Here is a 13,927-nt window from a genome sequence, read left to right on the forward strand (position 1 = left end):
TGTGTGTATGTACCACAGCTTGTTCATCCATTCTTCAGTCGATGGGCATTTTGGCTGTCTACATCTTTTTGCTATTGTAAATAGTGCAGCTCTGAACATTGGTGTGCATATATCTTCCCGTGTTGTGGCTCGTTTGTCTTGTGGGTAAATACCAAGTAGAGGAATTGCTGGATCGAATGGTATTTCTATTTTCAACTTTATGAGGAAGCGCCATATTGCTTTCCAGAGAGGATGGACCATTTTGCAGTCCCACCAACAATGCAGGAGGGTCCCAGTCTCTCCACATTCCCGCCAGCATTTATTGTCCTTAGATTTTTTGATTTTTGCTGTTATTATTGGTGTGAGATGGTATCTCATTGTTGTTTTGATTTGCATCTCTCTAAGCCATGGTATTTTCAATAACCTCATATGCATGCAAAATCTGGACAGTGAATAAGGAAGATCGTAGAAGAATTGATGCTTTTGAGTTATGGTGTTGCAGGAGAATATTGAAAGTGCCATGGACTGCCAAAAGAACCAATAAATCCATTTTGGAAGAAGGGCAGCCAGAGTGCTCCTTGGAAGCCAGGATGGCCAAACTTCGTCTCTCATGCTTTGGGCATATTGTCATGAGGGACAAGTCACTGGAGAAGGATATCATGTTTGGTAAGGTGGAGGGTCAGAGAAAAAGAGGAAGACTCCCAACAAGAAGGATTGGCCAAGTGGCAGCATTGATGGACTCAAGTGTGGCAACAGCAGTGAGGTTGGCCCAGGATTGGGCAGCATTTCGATCTGCTGTGTGTAAGGTACTGACTCAATGGCACCTAACAGCAGCAGCAATTCTGTTAGAAAAGCTGCATAGATTCAGATTCTTATATAATAACTCCCCACTGTTTCTTTTGATGAAATGTGTATAAAATTGAAGGACATGGTGAGAGTAGTGGTCGTTGCTGTTGTTGTTAAGTGCTGTTGAGTTGGTTCCGACTCCTAGGAACACTATACACAGCCGAACAAATCATTATCTGGTCCTGTGCCATCGTCACAATTGTGGTTATGCTGGAGCCCATTGCTACTGCCACTGTGTCAGTCCATTTCATTGACATCTTCCCCCTTTACATTGACCCTCTACTTTACCAGCATGATGTCTGTCTCTAGGGCCTGGTCCCTCCTGGTAATATGTCTGAAGTATAAGAGGCTAAGCTCTAAGGAGCATTCTGGTTATACTTTATCCAAGACGGATTTGCTTGTTCTTCTGGTAGTCCATGGTATTTTTTTCTCTCTTATTATATATGTTTGTTTGTATTTTATTTTTAAAGTTTTTTTTACTTTGAATTGAGTGATATTTTACATGGGAGGTCGTCGGTTTTACACCCACAGCTTCATTACAGTGATTACAATCCCTTCCATGTATCATCATTCAACAGTATTTGTTTCTATTTCCTCTGTTCTTTTGTTTTGTTTTCTTTTGTTCTGAGGGGTGGAGTCTACACAAAAACACTCAGGAATATATAATCATTTAAACAACCAAAGGACATGTTCTGCAAGTCTGCCTCCTGGCCGTGGGCACACGACCTTTCTCTTTCCATGAATCTAGAGTTCTCAGCTGCTCTATCTCTCCATGTTCTCATCTCTGCTTCTATCTCTGGTGTTGCTGCTTCTTTGGATGGGGTCCCTAGTCCATGGTACTTTTAATATTCTTCTTTAACACCGTAACTCATATATATTGTCTCTTCTATGATCTTCCTTAGTCATTGCCCAACTTTTACACACATATGAGGCTAATGACCACCACTTATCTGTCAGTTTGTCATACTGTTGTGGCTTGCATGTTGCTATGATTCTGGAAGCTCTCCCACAGGCATTTTAAATACCATCAGGGTCACCTATGGTAGACAGGTTTCAGCTAAGCTTCCGGATGAAGACAGATTAGGAAGAAGGAGAGATGAACTATTTTCAAATCTTTAGTAACTGAAAACCTTGTGAATAGCAGCGGAACACTGTCAACACCAGAATATTGAATATTGAAACATGACAAAGCACATCAGAATATTGTCAGATACAGAGGTGGAAGATGAGCCCCTCAGGTGGGAGACAATCAAAATACAACTGAGGAAGAGCCTTCAATTGTGTGAATCATGACAAGCTATGGAATACATTGTGGAGAATGAGTATTCCAGAACACTTCATTGTGTTCATGAAGAACCGTACACAGGCCAAGAGTCAGTTGTTCGAACAGAACAAGGAAACATTGAATGGTTTAAAATTAGGAAAAGTGTGCATCAGGGTTGTATTCTTTCACTGTATTTATTCAATATGTACACTGAACAAATAATCTAAAAAGATGCATTATATAAAGAAAAGCATTGGAGGATTGGAGGAAGACTCATTACAACTTGGGATATGCAGATGATACAACCTTGCTTGCTGAAAGTGAAGAGAACTTAAAATACTTACTGATGAAGATCAAAGATGACAGCCTTTGGTATGGATTGCAACTTAATGTAAAGAAAATAAAAATCCTCACCACTGGGCCAATAAACAACATAAGATAAATAGAGAAAAGATTGCAGTTGTCAAAGACTTTGTTTTGCTGTGATCAACCATTAATACTCAGGGAAGCAGCAGTCAAGAAAGCAAATGACATATTATTGCATTAACCAAATCTGCTGCATAAGACCTCTTTAAAGTGCCCAGGAACAAAGATATCAGTTTGAGGACTCAGGTTCGCCAGACCTATGCCATGATATTTTCAAAAACCTCATGTGTATGTGAAAGTTCGACAGTGATTAAGGAAGACTGCAGAAGAATTTATGCATTTGAGTTATGGTGTTGGAGGAGAATATTATAAGTACCATGGGCTGCCAAAAGAACAAACCTATTTTAGTTGGAAGAAGTACAACCAGAATGGTCCTTGGAAGCCAGGATGGCCAGACTTCATCTCTTAAACTTCAGACATATTACCAGGAGGGACTAGTCCCTGGAGAAGGGGATTATGTTTGGTAAAGTGGAGGGTTGGAGAATTGGATTGGCACAGTGGCAGCAGCAGTGGGTTTAAACATAGCAAGGATTGTGAAGTTGGCACAAGATCGAGCAGTGTTTAGTTGTGTTGTGCATAGGGTCACTCTAAGTCGGTACTTACTCAATGGCACCTAATAACAATGAGGCTATTGAAAATACCATGACTTGGGTCAGGCACCTTAGTCCTCAAACTGACATCTTCACTCTTAAACTCCTTAAAGATATCTTATGCAGCAGATTTGCCTAATGCAATACCTTGTTTGATTTCTTGACAGCTGTTTCCATATGAGTGTTGATGATGGAACCAAGCAAAAGGAAGTCTTACAACTTCAATCTTTTCTCCATTTATCATCATATTATTTATTGGTCTAGTTGTGAGAATTTTTATTTTTCTTTAAATTTAGGTGCAATCCATACTGAAGGCTGTGGTCTTTGATCTTCATCAGTAATATTTAAAGTACTTTTTAATTCCAATAAGCGAGGTTGTATTATACTTATGTTGCAGGTTGTTAATGAGTGTTTCTCAAATCTTCTTCTCCATATAATCTAGCTTCTTGGATTATTTGTTCAGTATACAGATTGAATAAGTATGGTGAACTGATGCAATTTTCAATCACACCTTTCCTGAGTTTAAAACACTCAGTATTCCTTGGTTCTGTTAGAATAGCTATCTCTTAATCTATGTACAGGTTCCTTATGAACACAATTTTGGAATTGTGGGATACCCGTTCAAATGCCTTTGTACAATCAATAAAGCACAAGTCAATGTCTATTTGGTACTCTGCTTTCAGCCAAGATCCATCTGATGTCAGCAGTGATACTTTTTGTTCCAAGTCCTCTTTTAATTCCAGCTTGAATTTTTGACAGGGCAAGAGAACAGGAAGTGATAGGTGTGTGTGTTCTGTTTTGGGTGACAAAGGCAGGCCTCTCTGAGTAGGTGACTTTGAACAGAAACCTGAATGTAGGGAGAAGAGTCATGAAGATAGATTGGACTGGAGCCAAAGAAATTGTAAGCACTGTAATGTGACATTCTAGCGGTACATAAAGAACTTTGGAATTTATGTGACAGAATAAATAGTTCTGATGCTATGTGACTTTAAGTACATAATTCTATGACATTGTCAAACTAATTTTTATTTAAACACTCACAGATTTAGCTGCAAAAGAGTAGTCAGTGGGAGAATATTTGCATTTCACATGAATGGATATTTCACAATGATCAAGAACTTGTGTTAGCTTTGTTTCTTTCTCTCACATAACAGCTTCTGTGCATGAAATGTAAGTGAGGTAGAAGTTCTGTGGTCAAAATCTCCTTGTGGTAAGCCCTTCTTCTATCCGTACATGGCTTCTTCTATCTTCTATGGCTCATTCACTTATCAGTTCTTCCTCCATCAAGATTCCTTGTTCTCTCATTGTGATTAAATACTTTTTCTAACAACCATACTAAGAGAATAAGGAATGTTCAGATGAGTACATGAATAACTTAAAATCTCCTAAGCCAATTTAGAACTTTAAAAGCCTTTAAAAAGAATATGTTTAGTAAGGCAAGAAAAACATTCTTAATATTGAAATTACAGGGAGATTTCATAAATAGGACACATGGACTTTTCTGGTATCACATACTTTTGGGCAGATGGAGTTTTTAAAGCCACAACACATAGATCCCTGGTGCAATAATGCAGGAAACTGAGGAAAGATGTGAAAGTGTAAAGACACAATCTTGAGCATTCTTTCATCAGGCAACTTGTAAACCAGGGAGAGATAACAGACATTGTACCTAGATGTCAGTGGCTGCTACAAACCCATGTTTCATGAATGCCTCCAAGGGAGGGACCAAAGATGCTGAGGATATCAGAGAGGACTCTGGGGAAAGACCATGTATGTTGATCCTTTAAGGAAGTTTGGGGAAACGAGCAGATGAAGGGAAAAACATCTCCAGAGAAGAGGACTGTCTCGGCAAAGATGCCACAAGGGTCCAGGGAATCGTATGCAGTTGATATTTAGATAATGGAGTGGGGTCGTGATGGGTTAGGGTAGAGGATACAGATCAGAATTTGTAGAAATCAGAATTTGTAGAAATGGGTTTGGAAAGATTAATGGAATGCCAAGAGGACAAAGTAACCTCCTTGTTTCCTTCCTTTATAAAGTGCATTCTAGTTCATTCACTTACCAATTGTGGGGATTATCACCCCCTTTTTTCATATGAGTGAAGGCAACCATGGATTTCAAGGTTTCCCGTGCTCCCTGTAAGCAAAAATAGTATCTTCTAAGAGTAGCATTTTTTTTTTAAATTGTGGCAAAAATATAAGCAACAAAACATTAACCAATTTAATAATTTTTATATGTACAAATCAATGACATTGATTACACTTTTCATGTTTAAAAACAAATCACAATTCAGACGTGTTTTGTTTTATGCCACTGATTGTAATCCCCATAATGTATAGCACTCTTGCCACTTCCTTCCTGTGTTTCCGGTTTCTCTTTTTTCTTTCCTGTTTCTGTGAAAATGCTACCCTTTTAATCTCAAATGATTGACTGTTCTAAGGAATGGGTACCTCTCACTTTGCAGGCCTATTTGTTTCTTGTTTGCTGAAAGTTGAGCCACAAGGATGAATGCAGTTCTAGACCTGAAGAGGGACAAAGGGCCGTGGTCACAGGGGTACTACCAATCTCCATTCTACCAGTGAACCTGGCATTTATTAAGTTTTCTTCCACATTTTTCTCCCACTTTACCCAGGGCCTTCTAATAAGTGCAGAGCAGAGGGGAGTGGCAATCAGGCATCATCTAGTTCTTTGGGTTCTAAGTTGTGGAAGCTGAGGTTTGTGAGGTCTAGTTGTCTAGTGGTTGTTTGGACCAATTATTTCCATGTGTCTTTGATTTTCTCCACTCTTCTTAGGGTGGATAGGGAGAGACCAATAGCTGCATCTTAGATGGTTGCTCACAAGTTTTTAAGACTGCATTCGATATTCACCAAAGTAGGATGTCGAGCATTTTCTTTCTGAACTATGTTGTGCCAATTGACCTTGATGTCTCCCAGAACTATGGTCCTGATCACCCTGACCCAGCAATCATAACTATGCCTCCTGAATGCTCTACTATATTCATGGATGTATTTGCAGCATATGGACAACTGTACATATGCAACAAATAGAAATGTAGAAATATTCTCTATCAAGCATATCTATCTATCTATCTATCTATCTATCTATCTATCTATCTATCCGCCAGGGGGAGCTCCTGGAGGCTGTCTCCCCAGCTCTGTTAAGCCACCTGCAGGGACACACCCAAGAGATGGTGCTGGACAAGTCTGCATGCGTGCTGGTGACCAGCATTTTGGGCTCTGTCCTGGGAGATGTCCAGCCTGCCATTACAGCCATCGCCAGTCTGGCAGCGGTCGAGCTGCATCCTGGGGGCTGAGATGGAGAGCTGCACCTGGCGGAGTATCCTGCAGGCCATCTGGTTCTGAAGTGGCTTATAGGGCAAGACGGGAAGATGAAGGAGAGCAGAAAAGAAGGGTGTTTTCCAAAAAACATTCATGGAGCACATTGGGATGAAGAACTTGAAGTCCTCGGTGAGCGTCAATCGGGGCTGCATTATTTTTGCCAGCCTCCTCTAGAGCGCTGATCAATCAGCAAGTGGTCCACCAAGTGAGAGCCGTACCCCAGAGCTGGGTGTTCTGGACATGTGTCTCTTCTGTGTACAAGAATTTATTTATAAAGGGCATTCTTAAAAAAAAAAAGAAATCTCTCTCTCTATATATGTATATATATAGATATGTGTGTGTGTGTGTATATATGTGTGTGTGTGTGTATGTGTGTGTGTGTATGTATATATAAATAAATATGGAGTCCTGGTTTGGGGCTGTGGGTTAATATGCTGGACTGCAAGCTCAGGGGTTTAAGCTCACTAGCCGCTCCTCAGAAACCCTATACAGGGTCACTATTAGACATAATCGACTCCATGGCACTTAACAATAACAACAATACACAGATACACATATATATGTATATACATATATATATACACATACATATATACATACATATATATTCATAGGTGTAGCTGAATTATTGTAAGAAATGCAAATTCACTGTAAAAAATACAAGCAGTACAGAAAAGTAAAGACAATTGAAGCATTTTTTAGCCCACCAGCCCCTGCGCCCTCTACACCATTCTCCTGTGAATCATTTCTTCTTGCATAAACTTCTTGTTATGCACCTTATTCATTCAATCGTGCCACACATATTTATTGAATCCCTACTACAGCACTGTTGTGGGCTTTGGGAATAGAATATGTATCGCAGCTCTTGCTCTCAAGAAGCTTATCTTTTGCTGAGTAGAAACAGACAATCAATAAACAGCAAGCACATTTCAAATATTGTTAGCAAGTGAGATTGTCCTGTATATGCTATTCTACAACTTGCTTTTTTCCACTTGACAATACATCTTGGACATCTTTCTATGTCAATCTATGTCTTCTTCTTTCATTTATAATGTTGTTGTCAGCTGCCATGAACAACCAAACAGGACCCTGTGAGCTTGATTTCCTCATATCTTCTTCATCAGTAGTTGTAACGTCTGCCCATACAAGGTCCAAAAGGTATAAAGGCTATATACGTAAACATTTTTTTATAATTAAAATTTAAAACTTTATTTATATTTATTTTAGAAATTAGTACTTCTAACTATGTTGGAAATCATCACTCTTGTTTCAAGAAATCCACAGTCTCCTACTACTGGGATGCTTTAGCTGGACAATACCCTTTGTTTTTCTCTGACCTGGCTCTCTGAAAGCCTGCAGGCCCAGGAAAAGGATGCTCTGAGATGTTCTGAGAGCCCATGCACAGGGGACCAGCTGGCTCTGGTTATAGAGTCATGATTAAAACATATTTGGTTTCAGTGCTTACCTGGCAAATCTGATGCAACTTCTGGAAAATCCTGAAATGGCTTTAGGCATATTTAAAAAGAATCACAATCTTTATTTTTAACAATATACATAAACCAAAACTTATCATTTTCATTGAATCACCCTTTAAAAACCAGAACCTACTCAAGATGATTCCAAAACCAGAACCTACTCTAGAAGTTAAAATCCACTTCCCATGGGTATTTGCTCCTCGGTGTCCTCAGGGTTAATGTTTTTGCTTCCTCTGCGTTGAAATTAAGGATGCTGAAGAAAAGAGTGTCGTTGCTTGGAGTATCAAATGTTGAGTAGCTTAGTGTTCATCCATAAGAGAGCTGAACTTCCCTTGTGATGATGAAAAACTCCCATTGCTAATTCCTTCATCATTGGGAAAAGCAGGTGGGAACTCCAAAGATGTTTGCTTTTCTCCCTCAGTTGAGGGCTGATACATGTTTGGACAAACAGATGTGGTAGCTAATTTCCCCTTGATTGTCCACTTCTATCCTTCTAAAGTCTTGGTTCCCACAGAGGAAGCTGCCCTCCCGGGAGTTTGCGTTTGTTTCTCCAAGATTAACCAGTACTGCCTCAGCGGCAGGAGCAATCGACTCTTAAGAGGCTCTTATGGGGTTTCGGCAGTTTCCCAAGGAGTGTTTGTCTCCCCCAGTTCCTCACTGGTAGTGAAGCTGGCTTCCTGCATCATTTTCCTCCTTTTTATTTTTTCTTTTCTTTTTCTGGTGAGCTGTTGATTGCCATCTAACAGTTTCCCGTAGCGGTAAGTGGTCAAGACAGTTTTTCCGGGAGTTGATCTCAAGTTTTCAAAAACCCCCCTAAGGGACCAAGTTTGTTTTGTATGTAATTACTAGAGCTTTTAGAATTGCCTTGCTTTTGTCATTGAAATGGTCACGGAAAGGGTGCTGATTTGACCTTCCTGCACAACTGGGAAATCTTTTTGGGGAGAGGGTTAGGTCCAGGTTGAGGTGAGTAGGCAGAACATTCAATAGTTAAGCCAGATTCAGAGGAAATTTCGCTCTGGGCAGTTTGTAACTTTCTCTTTCTTTCCCCCAGTTTCCTGTCTTGTTTTACTGGCATTATTTTATGTGAGGTTGAAATTTAGTAAATATTCTCTATTTTTCTGTCCTTACTAAAAAAAAAAAAAAAAAAAAAAAAAAAAATGGGGGGAAGTCATTTGGAAATAGGAAATATGGCATTTTTTTTTTTTCCTTTGAAAGTTAAATTGTAACTCTGTTACACCTATTGATAGAGCCTGGGAGTAACATAAATGTCTAGGTTTGTGGGTCTTTGTCATTTCCTTTGGCAGTAGATGCTTGTTTCATTATTTTTCTCAAGGGTTTGCTCCTACTGCTTCTACTCAAGATATTACCTTTCTATTGTCCTAGGCTCAGTTGATGCTTTAGACATAAATAGTTTATCACTAAACTATTCCTCTGAGGCTTGAGGGCTATATTTTCAGTGCTAAAATTTAGCAGAAAAGAAAAATCGATCCTTCTAGCTATTTTGTTGTTAGACATGAGATTTTCTCAGGTCTCTGATGAACAAGGAGCTGTTTTGAAGAAAGAGGAAATTGGCAAGAAACATTAACCGGGAGCTAATGGCACTTAACAACAACAACAATGGCTTATTAACTAGGAGATGAGGAAAATCTAGGCGTGTTTATGGGATTACAAACACCTGTGTCCACTAAGCATTACCTTGAGCTCAAGTTTTGTTCTATGCTGGCTGTACCTGCAAAATGCCAATTCAGAGTGATGTCTTCTAACCCGTATTTATCTATGGTGTGCTTTTATAGTTCATCATACATGAATCTTTAAAAATGACTTTTCTTGTGCTCCTGCAATGAGGGGAGAAGGAGAATTTTATTTTGTTCTTACATGATCAACTGGAAATTTTCAGGTAGTAGGAAAGACTTAACCTACTCATTTACTGAAACATGTATTGTAAATTGTAGTTTTGTTTTTTTTTTTAATTGTTGTTAAATGTTTTATTGAGTTTTTGGTGAAAGTTTACACAGCAAGTTAGATTCCCATTTAGCAATTTCTGCAGATTGTTCAGTGACATTAGTAATATTTGTCATAGTGTGTCAACATTCTCTTTAACTCTGTTCTGCTTGTTCCATGTTGTTGTTGTTGTTGCGTGCCGTCGAGTGGGTTCCGACCCATAGTGACCCTATACAGGGTTTCCGAGGCTGTAAATCTTTACGGGAGCAGAAAGCCTCATCTAATACTCTAATTTACTTGCTCTTTATCTTCTCATCTTTGCTTTTGAATAATTGTTGACCTTTGGTCTCATACAGATGGTTTTTAAGTAGGACATCGATCTTGTGAGTAATAACCTTTTTTTGTGTGTCACTAAAAGAGGATATCCAGGGATAGGCTCAGGACAGGTTTACAGTGTGAGTGTCTCAGAGTAATACTCTAAGGGAGGTCTCTGTTCTCTACTGTTCCAGTTAGTCTAGTTTTTTTTTTTTTTTTTAATTAGAAAATTTTAAAAGAGTTTAAAAGAATTTAAAATAAAACTTTTCCATATTTCTCTACCATTCTATTCAGGATCAACTATTGTGACCTCAGTCAAATGTTCAGGATCAACTAGTGTGACCTTAGTCAAATGTTCATCTATTTCTGGTCTCAGGCTAGATAAGGTTGTATAGACTTGTTTCTTCTATGAGCTTTTGATTACTTTCTTAATGTCTTGGTCCTGGAAAATAGAGACCAGCAGTAGTATCGTAGATGGGTGCTCACAAGATTTTAAGACCTCAGACACTACTCGCTTCACTAGGATCATGATTTTTTTCTGAACTATGCTATGCTAGTTCTGGTATGGCGCTGTGGGTTAATGCGTGGGACTGCAAGGTAGGTTTGGAACCACAAGGTCAGTAGCTCAAGCTCACCAGCCACTCCTTGAAAACCCTACACAGGGTCTCTACGAGTGGGGGAGTCCTGATGTGGCACTGTGGGCTAATGCACTGGATTGCAAGGTTTGTTGGAACTTCAAGGTCAGAGACTCAAGCTCACCAATTGCTATTGGGAGACCCTATACAGGGTCACTTTGAGTGGAACTGACTCGATGGCACTTAACAACAATAACAATACTAGGTCAACTGGTCAGGGTATCCCATGAGATTATGGTCATAAGTCCTCAAACTCAGACGACCAACATTGTAAGGTGTTTGGTTATGTCTGAGGAGTATCCGTATTTGTGTCTTCAATGAATATCTCTGCTTATACTCACATATTTGTATTTACAAGTACCTATCTTGTTTGGAGTTCTGGTGTGGCGTTGAACTGCATAGTCAGTTTGAACCTCAAGGTCAGCAGTTCAAGCTCACCAGCTGCTCCTTGGACACCCTATACAGGGTTGCTATGGGTCTGAACTGACTTGACTGCTCTTAACAACAACAACAACAACAACAACAACAATGGTGTTGTTAAGTTGTGTAGTTGAGCTGGTTCTGACTTATAGCAGCCTTGTATAGGGTTTCCAAGGAGTGGCTGGTGCACTTGAACTGCCAACTTTGTGGTTAACTGTCCAGTGCTTATCCTACAGCTCTGCACCAGGACTCCACATGTACCTATGTTGTTGTTGTTAAGTGCCGTTGAGTCAGTTCCGACCCATAGCGACCCTGTACAGGGTTTCCAAGGGTGTAAATCTTTACAGGAGTAGAAAACTTCATCTTTCTCCCGCGGAGCAGCTGGTAGTTTCGAACCGCTGACCTCAAGGTTCGCAGCCTGATTCGTAACCACTACGCTACCAGAGCTATAAATACTGCTAAAGGAGCCTGGGTACTTTAGTAGGTTACACTTTGGGTTGCTAACTACAAGACCAACAGTTCAAATCCACTAGCACTTTGTGGGAGAAAGTTGAGGCTTTCTGCTCCTGTAAAGATTTACAGCATTGGAAATCTTAGACAGGGTTGCTATGAGTTGGAATTGACTCAATGGCACACAGCAGCATAGATGTTGCTAGAGTCCTTGTGTGGTGCTGGACAAGCACTGGACTACTAATCAAAAGGTCAGTGGTTCAAACCCATTACCGCTCCTTGGAAACCCTACAAAGGATTGCTATGAGTTGGAACCAACAACTGTACAGCACTTAACACAACATAGATACCGCTGTCTGTTCTCACTTAGAAACACACCTACCGGTATGTCAGTTTGCTGGTACACATGCACATGTGCTCAAACACTCTTTTAAACTTTGGTTGTACTATGCTCACTACATCCACATTCGGAGTCACTTTTCTTATCATCAAATGAGTAAATCTCTATGGCCTAAAGCACACCCTGCCCCCTTTCCTCCTGTAACCACTAATGAACATTGGACTCTGTGTTGTCTAGTCTTGTCTACTGATAAAACAAGGATCATATAATATTTGTCCTTACATGCTTAACTTACTTCACTTAGCATTAAGCCCTCCAGATTCCTGTAAGCACTGGACTATTTATTAACCACAAGCTTGGTAGTTCAAAGCCACCAGTCATTCCTTGGAAAGCCTCTACTGAGTTGCTATAAGTCTGAGTGGAATTGATGGCACCTAACAACAACAACAACAATAACAACAGGGCATCTATGTAGAAGTGAGATTGCTGAATTCTATGAAAAAGCAGATCCTATTAAAAATACCATAGACTGCCAAAAGACCAAACAAATCTGTGTTGAAAGAAGTGCAGCCAGAATGCTCCTTGGAAGCCAGGATGGCTTTGTCTCTCATACTTTGGACATATTATCAGGAAAGACCAGGCCCTGGAGAAGGATATCATATTAGATAAAGTGGAGGATTGGAGAGAAAGAGGAAGACTCCACTGAGATAGATTGGCAGCAGTAGTAGGCTCAAACAAAGAAATGATTGTAAGGTTGGCACAAGACATGGCAGTGTCTATTTCTGTTGTGCATATTTGTCATAGTGTATCAACATTCTCTTTAACTGTGTTCTGTTTGTTCCCTCTACAATATTCTAATTTCCTTGCTTCATATCTTCAATGGCACCTAACAACATCAACAACAACAATAATGTAAAAGTGGAATTGCTGGATCATAGGGTAGTTCTGTTTCTAGATTTTTTTTTTTTTAGAAAGATCTATACCGTTTTCCATAGTGATTGTACCACTTACAGTCCTACCAGATAATGGTTCTAATCTCTCCATGTCCTCAGTAATATTTGTTATCTGTTTATTTGTTTGTTTGTGTTTTTCATCAATGCCATTTTAGTTAAGATAAAATGATATCACATTGCAGTTTTGATTGCATTTCTCTAGACTATAAATTGGTTTGAACCCCAAGGTAGGCAGTTCTAGCTCACCAGTCACTCCTTGGAAGTCCTATGCAGAGTTGCTATGGGTTGGAACTGACTCAATGGCATTTATACAGTAACAACAATGGAGTCCTGGTGTGGCGCTTTGGGTAAAGCTCTAGACTGCAACATTGGTTTGAACCACAAAGTTGTTGGTTTTAACTCACCAGTCTCCCCTTGGAAACTCTATACAGGGTCACTATGAGTTGGAACTGTCTCAATGGCACTTAACAACAACAAAAACAAATGGTTAATGATTGCAAACATCTTTTCTTATTTTTTACTGCTTGGACATCCTCTTTGAGGAAGATTTTGTTTATGACCTTTACCCATTTTGTGATTGGTGGTCTTTTTGTTGTTGAATTGTTGCAATTTCCTATAGATTTTAGAGATTAGATGTTTATCAGATAAAATCCGCTTTCAAAGATTTTTTTCCTAGTCTGTAGGTTGTCCATTTATTCTTTTGATAAAATCTTTTGATGAGTATAAATTTTTAATTTTTATGAGGTTCCATTTATCTGTTTTGTCTTCTATTCATTCATTTTTTGTTTGTTATCCTGTTTTTACCAAATATTAGGTCCCATAGTTTATCCTTGTTTTCTTCCAGAAATTTTATGCATTTTGGGTTACCATGTAGGTCTTTGATTCATTTTGGATTGATTTTTTGTGTATGGTGTGAAGTATGGGTCCTGTTTCATTTTTCTGCTGGTGACCATTT

Source organism: Chrysochloris asiatica, unplaced genomic scaffold (genome assembly GCF_000296735.1).
Source record: "Chrysochloris asiatica unplaced genomic scaffold, ChrAsi1.0 scaffold00004, whole genome shotgun sequence".
Taxonomy (NCBI): domain Eukaryota; kingdom Metazoa; phylum Chordata; class Mammalia; order Afrosoricida; family Chrysochloridae; genus Chrysochloris; species Chrysochloris asiatica.